The 10,253-nt window shown below is 47.5% G+C and overlaps 1 long non-coding RNA gene across 6 annotated transcripts; it reads left to right on the forward strand.

The window, feature by feature from the left end:
- The first annotated feature begins 2,152 nt into the window (after window positions 1-2,152).
- On the forward strand, window positions 2,153-8,757 carry LOC138446612 (uncharacterized). Of its 6 annotated transcripts, none has more exons than XR_011259467.1 (5): window positions 2,153-2,313; window positions 2,886-3,115; window positions 3,944-4,042; window positions 4,184-4,398; window positions 7,334-8,757. It is a non-coding gene; the product is annotated as an uncharacterized lncRNA (long non-coding RNA). The 6 variants fall into 6 exon arrangements; XR_011259470.1 differs by having other exon boundaries at window positions 2,164-2,313; window positions 4,187-4,398; XR_011259469.1 differs by lacking the exon at window positions 2,886-3,115 and having other exon boundaries at window positions 2,191-2,313.
- The last annotated feature ends 1,496 nt before the right edge of the window (window positions 8,758-10,253 follow it).

The following is a 10,253-nucleotide window of genomic DNA, read 5'->3' on the forward strand; positions in this document are numbered from 1 at the left end:
CCCCCACCTCTCCCTTCTCTAGTCATTGTGTCTCTGATTGGAGACACAATTGCAGATTGGGGAGCAGCAGCAGCCTTCAAGGTGCCTCCAGGCTCCTCTCTAGATTTCCTTTCTACATTCTAGGGAATGTATTCAGTGCCTCCACATTGCCCTCAAACCTAGGAGAACGGGGGACTGTGGGGGGCTGTTACAGTCTATGACTGTGTAGACTCTGATGGAGAGGGAAAGACGAAGCTACTGATGGGCCGTTAGGAGAGAAGTACCAGTTCAAGAGGCAGATGTGGGAGACAGTTCTGCAGCCTGGCAGGGACAGGCAGCTCTCGGCACTGGCTGCCGGAGCGCTGATGCAGAGTCACTCCTGCGTTATTGCCTAGGCTCCCTCCTCCTCAGCACCTGTGCTCAGGGCTGCAGGATGGGAATGACCACCCTCACGGTGCTCTTTGGCTAGTGGGACTTAGGCAGGGTACCTGCAGGTATAGACACTTTTAGGATGAGGAAAGTGATCAGAAAGCTCTGTGATGTCAGACAAAATGCTTAAGCTCTCTATTTCAGTTTCAGTTCAGTTGCTCAGTTGTGTCCGACTCCTTGCGACCCCATGAGCCACAGCATGCCAGGCCTCCCTGTCCATCACAACCCGGAGTTTACCCAAACTCATGTCCATTGAGTCAGTGATGCCATCCAACCATCTCATCCTCTGTCGTCCCCTTTTCCTCCTACCCTCAATCTTTCCCAGCATCAGGGTCTTTTCAAATGAGTCAGCTCTTCGCATCAGGTGGCCAAAGTATTTAGCTTCAACATCAGTTCTTCCAATGAACACTCAGGACTGATCTCTAGGATGGACTGGGTGGATCTCCCTGCGGGGCTGTTTTCTAACCTGTAACTAGAGGATGGAAATAGGGTGATGCTGAGAATTAAGTGAGTTACTGTATGGAAGGTACCCGGCATATAGGAAGCACTCAACAATTGTTTGCTACTAGAAGACAATCCCAGAGGTCAATCTGCCTTGATTGACCCTGCCTTGGGGGGTAGGCGTGGGTAGGGAGACCTGTCTTCTGTGGTGTCAAGGCTTGGAAGAAGAGAGGGGAAATGTCCTTCACCCCCGGAAAGGATTCCCACAGTCCTGGCATTACTGTGTACATTCAGGAGGCCTGTTGGACCCAGGCCAGGGCTACTGCCCTGTCAAGGCAGGTGAGGGCTTCACAAAAACATACCCTCCCAAGACAAGACCTACCTCTTCCCACTCTTCTCTCATCTTTGAAGTATTTTCTTAAAGGTCAGTAAAGCAGAGAGACCCCTCTAGAATTCCTCTCTGGTGATAAGTGCAGCAGACATGGGATCTAAAAATAAACCTTAATAAGATTTCAAGTACACACTTTCCATGACAATTCAGATCACGATTCTTTTTTCTTTCCTGGAGCAATGTGACCTGCGGTGAAACCCATCCCCACTCAGGAGGAAATGTCAGAGGCTTTCAGAGTGTAGCGCTGAATCCTGAATTTGGATAAGGCTCCGCTCTGGGGCCCAGCCTTGCCGGAAGGCCCTCCAGAGGCCCCTTTCCATCCCCACCCCAGGGGTGGACCTGACTCTCTTGCCTGCACCCCCGTCTCCTAACTGGGCTCCCTGAACAACATGAGCCCTGCGGCAGCATTTCCGCAGCCAGAAGCCAGCACGCGGAGGAGAAGGTAGACATCTTGTTACATGTCACTGTTTCCTCGGCACGTGGCTCTCAGAGTGGCTCTCAGACGTGGTGTCTGGGGACCACAGCGGCTGACTGGTTTAACCGGTCTGGAGCTAGCCTAGTGCGCACACGGGACAGTGAGGAGGCGTTGTGGTGGATTGCCCAGGAGGAGGATCGAAATTTGGGTGTCCAGTAGCTCAGTGGGCCCACTGGGACAAGCCAGCCAGGGCATGCTCGGAGATGGCTATCTCCTCCTCAAAGCAAAGCAAGGAAAGATCAGCGGGGTGCTGGGATCCGCCTCAGAGCATCAGCCTTCTTCTGGGGCGTTCTGTACCGGGGTGTGTGGAGAGGGAGGCTGCGCCAGGCGGGGAGGGGAGAAGCAAGAAGGCGGGGAGGAAAGAGCGTAAGAGTAGAGCAGAGGAGAGTAAATGGAAAGGGAAAGGAGGGAAAGAGAAAGGAAGGGAAGGCGGAGCCAGGGGAGGGGCGAGGAGAGGGTGACGAAGCCGCGCTTCGAACTTCCCACGGTGCACCCGGTGGGATCCTTCGACCCCGCAGGGGCACCTGGAGAGGAGGTGTAGGAGCCGCGCGCGGGGCTGAGAGGGGAGAAGGAAGGAGCAGGGGAGAAAAACAAAGGGGTGAGAGCTCGGTGCCAAGGCCCGGGAGGTTTTACCGACGCGCTGGGGGGTGGGGTGGAGGAGGTGGGGCGCGGACCGGCCCGCGCCTGCGCCCCGAGCGCCTCGCGGCACCGACGCGCGTCCCGCAGCCGCCCGGCGGCTCTCTGGGCTGCCTCGCACCTACTGTTTGCTCCTGGCTATCAATTCAGTGGTGGAATGTTCTCACCATTTCCTTCCTGAGGCTGAAGTTGAGGCCCACTGTCTCCGCTGGTATGAAATGTTGTACTCTCGCCTTTGTCTCTGGTTTGTGATTTGAGGATGGAAAAGGTGCATTCTCTCATAATTAATTTAGGTGGCTGTCAGTGTGGTCACAGCTGGCCGAGCAGAGCCTGAGAAATTGAGGTGATGGAAAGGAAATAGTAACCATGGCGCGATGGCGCCCCAAAGTGAGCCTTATTTAACCTACTGGAGCCCGCAGGCGCTGCCTATGCCTCTCTCCAGCACCCACTGCACAGGAACACTAACTAACTACTAACCATTTGCTATATCACCTCATTTAACCCCAGAGTCACCTGGTACGTTCGCTTTCACAGTCCTTTTTATAGGTCAATAAACTTAAGGGAGATCAACCCTGAATGAAGGACTGATGCTGAAGCTGAAGCTCCAGTATTACGGTTATCTGATGTGAACAGAGGACTCATTGGAAAAGTCAGTGATGCTGGGAAAGATTGAGGGCAGAAGGAGAAGATGGCACCAGAGGATGAGATGGCTGGACTGCATTACCGATGCAATGGACATGAACTTGGGCAAACTCTGGGAGATGGTGAGGGACAGGGAGGCCTGGGGTACTGCAGTCCATGGGGTTGCAAAGAGTCAGATAGGATTGGGTGACTGACAAACAACAAGCTACAATTTGAAGAGGTTAAGTAATTTACTTGCTTCCAGCAACAGGAAAAGCTCAGATCTCAACTCTGATCTCTCCTAAACACCAGGCAACCCCTCCTGATACCTATCTTTGGAATCCCAAGATTCCCAATTTCCTCCATCCCCCTCTCTCCTTATCTCATCCACACTGAGGTTCCAGGCCTGAAGTGTCCCCTACTCCTCCCTCCCCCAAAATTTGCCTTTTAAATAGAATCTAAAAATCAGGTTGGGGCTTCCCTGGTGGCTCAGTAGTAAAGAATCTGCCTGCCCAGTGATAGCACATTCAGTCTCTGGGTGAGGAAGATCCCCTGGAGGAGGGCATGGCAACCCATTGCAGTATTCTTGCCTGGAGAATCCCCATGGACAGAGGAGCCTGGCAGACTACAGTCCATGGGATCAAAAAGAGTCAGACATGGCTTAGCAACTAAACAACAGTAAAGCCTCAGGTTAAAGGACCAGGTCTTAAGGAAACTGATATAAGTGAGAGCCAGGAAGGCAGAGCAGTAGTTTGGGCACAGCAAGCCCCACAAGTGACCCCCCTCCACCCCCAACCGGCACTCAAGGCTTATAGAGCAGCCAGGCCCAGCCCATCCTGAGGCCCTGCCTTAGGAGGTGGGTCTGGAAAAGAGGAGTGGCTGAACCTTCGCTGAGAAGCTACTGTGTGCCTGACGCACCCTGACGTGCTCTGCCGCACACTTCACAAATGTTACCCCTTTATCCCTCACAGCTACCCACGAGGGAGGGGCTTGCTACTATCCACATTGCACACAGAAGGAAACCAGGGTCTTCTCAGAGGTGGAAGAACTTGCCCAAGGAAATGCTGCTAGTGAGTGCCCAATTTGGAATTGAAACTCATTTGTTCAATCATTCGTTCTTTCATTAAGTGTATTTTTATTCTTTATTGTTTGTGCTGTGTGCAGGGATTATGGAAATAATCCTTCTTTCCCTCACTGCTTTTGTTCCTAAGCAGGTGAATGTGCTCAGCTGCCTCAGTCCTGTCCAACACTTTGTGACCCCATGGACTGCATCCCCCAGGCTCCTCTGTTCATGGGATTCTCCAGGCAAGAATACTGGAGTGGGTTGCCATGCCCTTGTCCATGGATCTTCTTGACCCAGGGATCAAACTCAGGTGTCCTGCATTGCAGGTGGATTCTTTACCCACTGAACCACCTGAGAGCCCAGGTGAATCATTTCAGTTCCATTCAGTCGCTCAGTCGTGTCCAACTCTGCTACCCCATGGACTGCAGCACGCTGGGCTTCCCTGTCCAACACCAACTCCCAGAGCTTGTTCAAACTCGGGTCAGTGATGCCGTCCAACCATCTCATCCTCTGTTGTCCCCTTCTCCTCCTGCTTTCAATCTTTCCCAGTGTCAGGGTCTTTTCCAATGAGTCAGTTCTTCACATCAAGTGGCCAAAGTAATGGAGCTTCAGCTTCAGCATCAGTCCTTCCAATGAATATTCAGGACTGATTTCCTTTAGAATGGACTGGTTGGATCTCCTTGCAGTCCAAGGGACTCTCAAGAGTCTTCTCCAACACCACAATTCAAAAGCATCAATTCTTTGGTGCTCAGTTTTCTTTATAGTCCAACTCTCACATCCATACATGACTACTGGAAAAACCATAGCTTTGACTAGATGGACCTTTGTTGGTAAAGTGATGTCTCTGCTTTTCAATATGCTGTCTAGTTTGGTCATAGCTTTTCTTCCAAGGAGCAAGTGTCTTTTAATTTCATGGCTGTAGTCACCATCTGCAGTGATTTTGGAGCCCAAGAAAAGACAGTCTGGCACTGTTTCCATTGTTTCCCCATTTATTTGCCATGAAGTGATGGGACCAGATGCCATGCTTTTAGTCTTCTGAATGTTGAGTTTTAAATCAACTTTTTCACTCTCCTCTTTCACTTTCATCAAGAGGCTTTTTAGTTCTTCACTTTCTGCCATAATGGTAGTATCATCTGCATATCTGAGGTTATTGATATTTCTCCTGGCAATCTTGATTCCAGCTTGTGCTTAATCCATCCCGGCATTTCGCATGATGTACTCTGCATAGAAGTTAAATAAGCAGGGTGACAGTGTACAGCCTTGACGTACTCCTTTCCTGATTTGGAACCAGTCTGTCGTTACATGTCCAGTTCTAACTGTTGCTTCCTGACCTGCATACAGGTTTCTCAAGAGGAAGATCAGGTGGTCTGGTATTCCCATCTCTTGAAGAATTTTCCAGTTTGTTGTGATCCACACAGTCAAAGGCTTTGGTGTTGTCAATAAAGCAGAAGTAGATGTTTTTCTGGAACTCTCTTGCTTTTTCAATGATCCAGTGGATGCTGGATTTTGATCTAAAGTTCCTCTGCCTTTTATAAATCCAGCTTGAACATCTGGAAGTTCTTGGTTCATGTACTGTTGTAACCTGGCTTGGAGAATAATGAGCATTACTTTACTAGCATGTGAGGTGAGTGCAATTGTGCAGTAGTTTGAACAATCTTTGGCATTGCCTTTCTTTGGGATTGGAATGAAAACTGACCTTTTCCAGTCCTGTGGCCACTGCTGAGTTTTCCAAATTTGCTGGCATGTTGAATGCAGTGCTTTCACAGCATCATCTTTTAGGATTTGAAATAACTCCACTGGAATTCCATCACCTCCACTAGCTTTGTTCATAGTGATTCTTCCTAAGGCCCACTTGACCTCGAATTCCAGGATGTCTGGCTCTAGGTGAGTGATCACACCTTCATGGTTATCTGCGTCATGAAGGCAATGGCACCCCACTCCAGTACTCTTGCCTGGAAAATCCCATGGATGGAGGAGCCTGGTAGGCTGCAGTCCATGGGGTCACTAAGTCGGACATGACTGAGCAACTTCACTTTCATGCATTGGAGAAGGAAATGGCAACCCACTCCAGTGTTCTTGCCTGGAGAATCCCAGGGACAGGGGAGCCTGGTGGGCTGCCATCTATGGGGTCACACAGAGTCCGACACGACTGAAGTGACTTAGCAATAGCAATCTGTGTATTCTTGCCACCTCTTCTTAATATCTTCTGCTTCTGTTATGTCCATACCATTTCTTCCCTTTATTGTGCCCATCTTTACATGAAATATTCCCTTGGTATCTCTAATTTTCTTGAAGATATCTCTAGTCTTTCCCATTCTATTATTTTCCTCTATTTCTTTGCGCTGATCACTGAGGAAGGCTTTCTTCTCTCTCCTTGCTATTCTTTGGAACTCTGCATTCAAATAGGCATATCTTTCCTTTTCTCCTTTGCCTTTAGCTTCTCTTTTCTCAGCTATTTGTAAGGCCTCCTCAGACAATCATTTTGCCTTTTTGCATTTCTTTTTATTGGAGATGGTCTTGATCACCGCCTCCTGTACAATGTCACAAACCTCCATCCATAGTTCTTCAGGCACTCTATCAGATCTAATCTCTTGAATCTAAATCTATTTGTCACTTTCACTTATTATCATAAGGGATTTGATTAGGTCCTACCTAAATGGTCTAGTGGTTTTTCCTACTTTCTTCAATTTAAGTCTGGATTTGGCAATAAGGAATTCATGATCTGAGCCACAGTCAGACTGGGAGCCCAGGTGAATAGACGAGCAAATTGGTACAGTTAGGTGTTGTAGAATAGCTGCCGTGTAGGGTAACATGCATGAACCACAAACACTACACCGTGGCTAGTTCCATAGTGAGAGGCAGTGGGAAAGTGGAAGGGAGTCAGGAAAAAAAGAAAACCTTCTTGAAAGAGACCTATGCAGCCAGCACTTTGCTTCACTCCTCCCCCGTGTTGCCTCCAGAAACACTGATATGGGAGAGGCAGGCACCATGGCCTCAGAGGGGGCCTCTTTGAATGACTCTTGACTCCCTTGCTTAGGGCCACCTGACCTCACTGTGGCATTCTGAGGATTATTAGATCATTATAAAGTGCCTTGCATTTCTGGGTATATTTAGACCTAAGTATACAGGAATTACCTTTTTTTCTGCTTCTCCAGTTCAACAGGACATGATTTTAAAATATGCTTGACTTGAAGAATAAAGATTTTAAAAAAAATGTGGGGAGCCTGAGGTAAAAATGGAAAAGAGATGAAACCCAAAGTATTTTCAAGGTGTCTTTCTCTGTGTTTCTATTTTGCAGGTTTTAAAAGCAGAAGTAAAGTGTAAAGAAGAGGGAAATGGCTCTGATGCAGCATTTACATAAGAAACACATTCAGAAAAAAAGAGGCTGTGATTCTGAAAGCGTCCTTATTATACTGCACTAAAAATCTCCCCTGGGATCGGTGGAGGTTTAAATTAGCTGGGAAGAGGAGGAAATAAAATCTGTCTTTTCAAATTGCAAATCTCTCCCAAACTGAACATTTTGCCCGAGGAAATGGCCACACTGTGTTCAGGAGCAGACAAAGCCCTCTTTGAGTGAAGGCTCCACCTTCTCCAGCCTTCATTACAATTCCCTGCCTCCTCCTACATCCGCTGGACAAGTCCTGACACTGCGCTCCTGGGCTACGTCTTAGTCATTGAGAGAGATCTCAAGGAGGCCCTTGTTTTTAGTGGGTGTGCAGTTTGCTCTAAAAATGTGTCCACCGCCCATGTAATTGACTTGAGAAATCAAAGTCAGTGGAAAGAGCAGAAAATGTCATCCACATCTACAGGTTTCTTTTATGAATGGGTGTATTCATTTATGTTTTCTCCAACAGCTATCAAATATTTGCATGTTAAACTGCAAAGAATTTCACAGAATGCCATCAACACAGTGTTCTGGTTGTCTGTGGCTGCATAATGAACTTCCCTGAATGTGGTGACTGAAACAGCAACCATTTTATTATGTATTGTGATTTTATATCTCAGGAAGGAGGGCAGGGCTCAGCTGCATGACTCTCCTGCTCGAGGTGGTGTCAACTGGGATCACTGGCTGGCCTTTAGCTAGTGGTGGGGCTGATCTGGAGGGCCCCAAACAGTTTTACTCACATGTCTGGCACCTTGGAAGGAAGGTGACTGGAAGACTGGACTTCATAGACCCTCTCTCTGCCTGTAGACTCAAAGCCTCTCTGCATCATCTCTCCAGTAAGTTGACCAGACTTCACATAACAATTTTGTTCCTGAGTCCCAAGTCATACTGCTTCCCACACAACAGGCAAGTAAATCAAGAGATGAATGGTTGGGGCAAGGAATAGCAGCTTTATTCCAAAAGCCAGCAGACTGAGAAGATGGTGGACTAGTATCCCTGAAAACCATCTTACTTGAGTTAGAGTTAAGGTTTCTTCTACTCTAAAAGGGGACGGAGTGTGGTTGGTTGCTGTGAACTTCTTGGTGCCAGAATCCTTTCTTCTGTTCACCTAGGTCTGGTCACAATGTTCCTATAAACCTCCAACAAGACAGATGTTATTCTCTGTTCTGCAAATTGTATCTCTGTATGAGTGGAACATGTATCTCTGACGTTATACCTTGAAACATCAGAGCCTTGAGAATGGACTGTCTTATATATTGCAGGCTATGGGCAGCATTCTTGTAGCAAGAGCGATATCATACAAAGGTTAAAGTAGAATAAACAGGTTTCAATGTGGAGTCAGATCTGTTCTTCCCTATTATGGTTCAGATCCCTAACACCTAGTGTTCCGGGATGCATAAAGCCAAAATTGCCATACCCTATTAGAGCCTTGTCTTTGGAGTCCCAAAGTTCCAAGTTTCTTCCTCACACTCTCTCCCCCTACTTCATCCTGACCCTGCTCAGGACAGCCACTTACTATGCCCAGAAGTGGCACAATATCATGTCCATTGCAGTCTATTATTGACCAAAGCCAGTTACAGTACAGCCCAGGAGGGGAAGTAAACTTCACCCCTCTATGAGAGGAATATCAAAGAATTTGTGTCCATCCCGAATCCAGTGGCCAACTATACCGAGTATTAATAGGGCTTGTGTGTAGTCTATAGGCATAAGAATAGACTACGCAGAATGATAGAATCTGGGGTTTGGAAATGACCTTAAAGATTATCCTGTTCAACATCCTAATTTTAAAGATAAGGTAAGCGAGACTAAGAGAGAGTTGGCAAACTGAGTCAGGTGGCTGAAACTATTGTAGCCACGCGTTCCGGGAAACAAACTCACTCAGAAGGACAATGCAGATAGTGGCGTGCAGCTTATTACACCGGCGGGCCCAAGGCAGAATCTCCTCTTAGCCAAGGACCCCGACCAGTCTTTGTGAAAACCTTATATACCCTAAGTGTACTTGCTCAAACCCACCTCCCCAAAATCCTTGAAACTAGTCTGGACAAGGTAAAAGAGGGATACGATCAAAGTTAACCTGTGATTCATGTGTCACAAGACTAAAACAATGGACATTTATCAATAGGCCTGTGGTCATATCCCAATAAACATAATGGAATTTACAACTTTGTTCTGTTATAGAGATAATTAGCATATTCTTTTAGGCAACGGAGAGTCCAAGTCCAAGTCCTGAGGCTCTTTTATCAGGGGGTCTGGTTTTCCACTGGTATGCCGTTTCTATAGACACCAGGCACAAAATTCAGAGCCCATTGGGAGGGTGACCATGCCTGTAGCCTAATGTTCGCAGCCTGGCCTAAGACGGAGTCCAGCTCTGTTTCCTCCTTCAAAACCACAGAACTCAGATGGAATTCAAACCCAGCCAAAACTCTGATTGGGACTTATTGAAGCTCAAGTTCTTTATGTCTTATCACAGGAAGAATTCAGTGAGACACAAAATGATAGGTAAGAAGTGGATTAATTTAGAGGGATACACATTCCATAGACAGAATATAGTCCCTCTCAAAAGGTGAGAGAGGCCCTTGGAGAAACACAGTCCACAGACGGAATGTGGGCCATCTCAGAATGTGAGAGGCCCCCAGATATGGGATGGTTAGTTTTCTTGTGCTGGGTAATTTCATAGGCTAATGAGTGGGAGGATCATTCCAGCCATTTTGGAAAAGGGATGGAGATTTCCCAGAATTGGACCACTGCCCACTTTTTGGCTTTTATGGTCAGCCTGGACACTGCCATGGCATTAGTGGGTATGTCATTAGCATGGTGATACATCACAATGAAC

The sequence above is a fragment of the Ovis canadensis genome, chromosome 1 (genome assembly GCF_042477335.2).
Source record: "Ovis canadensis isolate MfBH-ARS-UI-01 breed Bighorn chromosome 1, ARS-UI_OviCan_v2, whole genome shotgun sequence".
In the NCBI taxonomy this organism is placed as follows: domain Eukaryota; kingdom Metazoa; phylum Chordata; class Mammalia; order Artiodactyla; family Bovidae; genus Ovis; species Ovis canadensis.